Source organism: Pseudophryne corroboree, chromosome 4 (assembly GCF_028390025.1).
Source record: "Pseudophryne corroboree isolate aPseCor3 chromosome 4, aPseCor3.hap2, whole genome shotgun sequence".
In the NCBI taxonomy this organism is placed as follows: domain Eukaryota; kingdom Metazoa; phylum Chordata; class Amphibia; order Anura; family Myobatrachidae; genus Pseudophryne; species Pseudophryne corroboree.
In genome coordinates, this window is record NC_086447.1 from 168,742,552 (window position 1) to 168,749,599 (window position 7,048).

At 41.6% G+C, this 7,048-nt stretch overlaps 1 long non-coding RNA gene across 1 annotated transcript; it reads left to right on the plus strand.

Annotated features, from left to right (window-relative positions):
* The first annotated feature begins 3,499 nt into the window (after positions 1 to 3,499).
* On the plus strand, positions 3,500 to 6,737 carry LOC134911213 (uncharacterized). Its single transcript, XR_010176407.1, has 3 exons — positions 3,500 to 3,823; positions 4,842 to 5,483; positions 6,621 to 6,737. It is a non-coding gene; the product is annotated as an uncharacterized LOC134911213 (long non-coding RNA).
* The last annotated feature ends 311 nt before the right edge of the window (positions 6,738 to 7,048 follow it).

Sequence of the window (7,048 nt, forward strand, 5' to 3'; positions counted from 1 at the left end):
AGTTTATTATTATAAATACTGTCAAAATTACAGACAACTAAATGTGTAAACTTACCTTCCAAGTCATGTCCCGTCAGGATCTCAGGCAGGTCCGTGTCCATATGAGACACCCCTTGGCCCTCCTCATAACTGACACAGGGCATCGCCATCTCCTCCAAGTCAGTATACTCCACAGCGACAGGTGCTCCTCCACCTGTAGCCCTTGAGGCATTCCACTCCGCAGCCCTCTTTGCCTTCAGGCGGGATTTGAAGTCGGCCCACCTACATATGTATTGTGAAAGAGGGACAAAGTAGAGTCTTATTATTTGTCTAAGCTAATATATAGGACACGTGTTCTGCTTGTGTTTGCTAGACATAACATCACATGTAACTACATTTTTTAGTCAACTTAGCACAGAAAAAGGACTGTCAATATGCACTTACCGTCGTCTCACTTCCTGTGATGTTCTGACGACAGAGCCAACTTCATTCACAGATTTTGTGATGTCTCTCCAGATTCGTTCTTTTGAAGCAGCCCCCATGTTTTTTGGCCCTCTATGGATTTTGGACATGGCCTGCGTGACCAAGACACGCAACTCCCTCTTAGTGAATGCAGGCTGTCTTTTCTTCCGTCTGGAGGTAGCCTGTGAGGTTTCTTCTTGTTGGTCATCACCATCTTCCTCCTCACTAGCAGCTTCTGTCTGTTGTGTTTGTGTGGCTAAAGCCAATTCTCCCTCAGTTTGGTCACTTTGTGTGTGTGGCAGGGTATCCCCAGTCAATTGTTGTGGTTCAGAAGCAGACATTTGCAGAGTACTAGGTCCTGCCTCTTCAACATCCGCAGAGGCGGATTCCAACATGCGCCTTTGGCAATCTAGGCGTCTTTTCCGCAATGCCATCTCCTGCTCTGCAATGCGGTCCATCTCTGCTGCGATTTGCTCACGAGAAGCCATGTTTGTGATGACGTGTGTACGCCGAGGTGTGTGCTTATATACCTACGTGCGTAGCGTTAATTCACACAGGTGTACACTGTTAATCTGATTAATGATTGCACTGCTTATTTAAGGGCCTACTTTGCACGCTGTGAGTGTAGGTAGTTTGGAGTTTCACTTGAGTTTGTTGGCTTGTGCGTGAAGGTGCTATAGGAATTTTCAGAGTGAGTAATTGTCAAGCATACATTTGTCCTTTCGTTTGCGTTTAGAATATAGTCAGTGTAGCATTTTGTCTGCGATTTTTCGTTTGTGAGTATTCTGGAATTCGTCTTGTTGTTCATTTTTTGATTTCAAAGTGTTTATTTTATGTTGATTGTTTGTTATTCTTTTTTACACATATATATTTAGCTAGTCCATTTTTGCAAATAAACCTGTGCTTAATTGCTTTTACTGACATTTTTGTTCTCTTGTAGGAGATTTTTTTGGGGAGACGTAACCCTAGTTGATTTTGTTTCTTTGGTGTGCTGTATAACACAGAGTTCCTTTCTTTATTTTGGATCAGGTAAGTTCCCTGGGCCTGTGTTGGTGCCTGTTTTGTTTATTGGTCTGTATGTTGTTTTTGACTGTCATATTTGCTCTCTTGTAGGAGTTTTTTTTTGGGTGACGTAACCCTAGTTGATTTTGTTTCTTTGGTGTGCTGTATAACACAGAGTTCCTTTCTTTATTTTGGATCAGGTAAGTTCCCTGGGCCTGTGTTGGTGCCTGTTTTGTTTATTGGTCTGTATGTTGTTTTTGACTGTCATATTTGCTCTCTTGTAGGAGTTTTTTTTTGGGTGACGTAACCCTAGTTGATTTTGTTTCTTTGGTGTGCTGTATAACACAAAGAGTTCCTTTCTTTATTTTGGATCAGGTAAGTTCCCTGGGCCTGTGTTGGTGCCTGTTTGTGTTTGTTCAAAGTGTTTTGATTATGTTTGTTTTCCATCTTGATAATAAATGTTATGTTTTGTACCGGGATTGATCAGCAAAGTAGTGTTGTTCTTGGCTGGGCTAGCTACTAAAGGGCTAACTTTTTTTTTTTATAATTTAATTTTTTTTAACCAATTATTCTTAATTTTGTAGTAGTTGTTTGTGATGTGTTTGATGTTCTGTTTTTTTAAATAATAGTATTTTTAACAATTACAATTTAACATATGTAGCTTTCATTATAAATTTTTTTTTTTTTTATAATATTCTTTTTGGTCCTGAATTGAACCCAGAAAAAATGTCTTACGCTCCTGCAGTAAGTTGACACACCCTTTTTGTAATAATTTTTTGTTTGCATATTTTTTGGACTTTGTTTTTGTCTTATTCAATTTTTTTTTTGTTTTTATAAAAGTGTGTGATGTCTATATTTATCGCAGCAGAAGCCCTACCTCCCCAACCCACGCCAGCACTCCCACCCCAACCGCCAGCCCCACAACCACAACCGGCTCCTCATCAACCAAGGCAACGGAGGCGTGCTAGGCCACCAATTTTCCGACCCCGTGTCCTACTTTTTGGGATGCCAGATGATGTGGTTGTACGTAGATACAGGCTGCCACCACATCTAATCCTAGACACTCTCTCCATAATAGAGAGTGATCTGGAGTCTGAAATTCGGTATCCTACAGCAATACCACCATTGACACAATTCCTTGCTGTGTTACATTTTTTGGCAACAGGGTCTTACCAGCATGTGGTTGGAGACCTGGTTGGCATGTCGCAGGGCCAGTTCAGTAAGGTCCTGCGGCGTGTCTGCCAGGCTTTCCTCAAGCGTGTGAAGCAATTTATTGCTATGCCTTTGGATGTTGGTGCCCTAGATGTGGTGAAGCGGCAATTTGCGGAAGGTGGTAGTCGCTTCCCACATGTTATTGGGGTTGTGGATGGCACACATGTAGCTATTCAGCCACCAAAACATAATGAAGAAATTTATAGAAACAGGAAACTGTTTCATTCTCTGAATGTAATGGTTGTTTGTGGGCCATCCCTCCAGATCCTTTCCCTGAACGCAAAGTTTACTGGAAGTTCCCATGATGCGTATGTCATTAGACAATCAGGGATATGGCACAGATTAAGATCAAGTCAACGAGCAGACATGTGGTTATTGGGTGAGTTGTTGCACATATTTTGTTCTTAATTTTGTATATTTTTCCAAATTGACTATTTCTATTTTTTTTTTTTTGCCTCAAACAGGAGACCGTGGATATCCTTGCACCCCCTGGCTCATGACTCCTTACCGTAATCCCAGGCCAGGACCACAGACGGCATTTAACTCCACGCTTACTGCCACTAGGCAGCTGGTGGAGCGCACAATTGGGGTCCTTAAAGGGCGGTTTCGTGTGCTCCACCGCACTGGTGGCGACATCATGTATTCGCCGGAGATGGCAAGTAAAATAGTGGTCCTGTGCGCTATACTCCACAATATCGCGGTAAGGAGTAGCGTAGAGCTTCCTCAGACAGAGGAATTGCCTGATGAGGAGCCAGGGGTTGTCCGACACTTCGGTGGGGGGAGTGTTACAAGGAGGGGGAGCCAAGTCAGGGCAAGCATTGTTGCGGAATTTTTCAGGTATAGTGTTTTTTTTTACTCTATTGTTACCAAAATAAAAGCACAGTATGCATCATTTTGTATTTAAATGTAGAAATTGTGTTTGCTATTGTAAGGTCATTGTGTAATGCTTTTTGTGTGTTTGAATCTGTTTTTTTTTTTAACTTCAAAAAACAATAACACGTTAAGCTGACAATTTAATTTTGTGTCAAACAATACTGTGATGTTGCTAAATAGTGTCCTTATTTTTTTACTATTCTAACATCATGATTATTTAAACAAAAACACAAACAAATGAAACTGAATGTTGCCCACTTTGTGAATGTCCAGCTGAAAGACCACACAAACTGAGGTGAGTACTCAGATATGTTTATAAATTGATCTAAAACTGTGTGTGTGTCTGTGTCTGTGTTTTTTTGTTTTAAATTTTATGGTTGTGTTTTGCTTAAAATTTGCTTATGCGAATGCGTAGTTCCGCTCGTGCGAAATAACACTCTGCTCTTCACAGCATTGCAAAGATCAATAAAGTTATTATAAATGACATATGACAGCATAGATTGTGGACCAATCACATGCTAACAGACATTATAAATATATGCCCAAATAAGGAAAACGCCATTGCCATGATGCGTGCGGCACCTTTCACCAGGCGGGAGCTCCGCGTCCTGGTTGCGGTGATGGACCGCCGCGTAGGCCGCGTTGGGCGATTCATCCCCAATCGTGTTAAGCGCGAGGCCTACGCGGAGGTCCGTCGCCTGCTGCGGTCTCGCGTCCGCAGCAGGCGGACCATCATCCAGTTAGAGCGGAGATGGAGTGATCTCCGAAGGAGGACTCCAGAGCTGTTGGCGGAGATCCGCCAGCAAATCCGCACTATGCATGCACGCAGTAAGTAACATTACATAAGATTATTAGCATAAATAGTGCAAATTTTCACTAAGTGGTAGGCTAATTGCAACACTGAGTGAACATTTTGAAAAAATTGGACAGTGTGTGTGGTTAGGGCAAACATTACTGACTGTAGCAAAGTGTCCCTAAACAAGTGCATGTTTTACATAATTAGTAACCAGGCAGGAAACTGTACCAAAAAACTTGATCAGTGCTGTCTATATAATAAGGTAGCTTGAATAGTGATCTGGTGATGTTGGCTAGACAAATCAATATGTCTCAATGAAATAGATACAGGAATGACCGACAAAATTTTTAAAATTCATAATTTTGTTTGCAGTGGGCAACATGAAGAGGTTTGAATAATTATTTTTTTAAAATTCTTACAAAAACTTTCTTTTACATGGAACCGAACAGTGAAAATTACAATTGATTAGTATGTAATTTAACATGCAAATTGAAATATATTTTACCAATCATTCTAGGACGACCACAACGGCAAGCACCACATGATGCACCAGCTCAGCACCCTTCCCCTTCTCACTCCCCCTCCACTTCCCAGTCCCCCTCCCCTTCTCACTCCCCCTCCCCTTCTCACTCCCCCTCCCCTTCTCACTCCCCCTCAGCTTCCCAATCCCCCTCAGCTTCCCAATCACCCTCAGCTTCACAATCCACCTCAGCTTCCCAGTCACCCTCAGCTTCCCAGGCCCCCTCAGCTTCCCAGGCCCCCTCAGCTTCCCAGGCCCACTCCACTTTCCACTCCCCTTCTCAGCCAACCTCTCCTTCTCTTTCTGTGACCCCTTCTCCTCCTTCCCATACCCCTTCTCCTTCTACTTCCAACTCACCTTCTCAGCCCCCCTCACCCTCTATTGGCCTAACATTTTCACCGCCCCCCTCGCCCTCTCAATCAGACCCACCCTCTGAAATTACATCCCCAATCCAACCTCCTTCCCCCATCCAGCCTCCTTCCCCCATCCAGCCTCCTTCCCCCATCCAGCCTCCTTCCCCAATCCCTCCTCCTTCCCCCATCCAGCCGCCTTCCCCCATCCAGCCGCCATCCCCACCCAGTGAATGGGCAGAGGAAGCCCCTGAAGACAGTTCAGGGAGTCTTCATGTTGCCGAGGAAAGTAAGTGTTTTAACATTTTGTTAAAAATGATTACCTACTTACACTTACAATGACAAAACATGCAGTGTTGTACTGTTGGAATTCTTGTACCAAGGAAAATTAAATGTGTTTTTCTTCATGGTGTACATGTTGCATTTACATTTATTTGAGTGTCATTATATGTCCAGTGTTTATGTGTGCCATGTTTTGTGTGTCCACTCTAGGTCGACACTCATTAGGTCAACAGGGTTGGCAGGACAACAGGGTTTATATGTGTTAGGTTTTCTGGGAAACAGTTAGACCTGAGTGGAGTTTAGTATGTTGTTGTTCTTTTACACTTGTGCCTGTGTATTCTTAATATTTACACTTACAAATCACATGCTTCACTTTGTTAGGCAGCCTAACGACCCAATGATTTGTGGTGTGAAAGTTACACTCACAAAATGATTATTGGATAAAGTCAAACCTGTTTGACCTTATTTAGTAAGGGCAGCTTTCATGGAGTGTGGGCATGCTAGGATATGTTGTCCTTCTGAAGATGTTGATATGCAGTGTGATGATGCAGGACCAACACCCTAAAAAAAAAAAAAACAATAAAAAAAAAACCAAATGGGAATGAATGCCAACATGGTGTAACATTGACGAAGATGGTAGTTATCTTTAACATGGGATGTCGGCCATAGCAACCAATAAGATTATACTTTAAAAATTGGGAACCACTTCTACAATATAATAATCATATTTTTGCTTGTTTGCTATGGGCAACGTTCCATCTTAAATATAACTCACATAGTAGTAAATGTAACCCATGGTCTGGAACACTTTAAAATCTTAAAAAAAGGCTGAGCAGGCTTGTGTGTTGTTCTGCTAATGATTGTACCATAAAACAGGCAGGATGTAGTAACTTTGCCATTAAAGCAGGCCTGTCCAAACTGCGGCCCTACAACTGTTGAGAAACTACACATCCCAGCATGCCCTGACACAGCTTTGGCATTCCCTGACCACAAAACTGTGTCAAGGCATGCTGGTATATGTAGTTTCACAACAGCTGGAGTCCAGCAGTTTGGACATGCCTGCATTTAAGTGTGCTTTGCGCCTTGCTTGGATAATAAGTAATGTAATTAAGTTATTAATGTTTGTGTTGCATCTTAATTTCAGATGTTGCAGTTGGAGATCCTACAAGTTTTGGAGGCATCCTTTACACCATGCGCCAACACCTGCAAGGATTAATGCATTGTGTTGAAAATTTGCAAAAATTTGCATGATTTTGTTTATTTTAAGATAAAAAAAAATGATTTATTTTAAAAAATAAAATAAAAAAAGTTGATTAAAGTTAACCGGGTGTTGTGCTTATTAATGCAAAAAAGGATCAGCTGATTGGCAGGCAGAAATTGTTTGCAAAAAACATTACACACATCTTACGTTAGATTATTAACAAAAAAAACAGGAGATTATTGTGTTAAGAAACATGTAAACACCTTCATTCACAAACAACACCTTTAAAAACAAACAAAGGGGAAAAAAAAAAATATACACTTTTACATGTTGATGGGCAATTATGGCAACAAAGTGTTAATCTGGTTTGT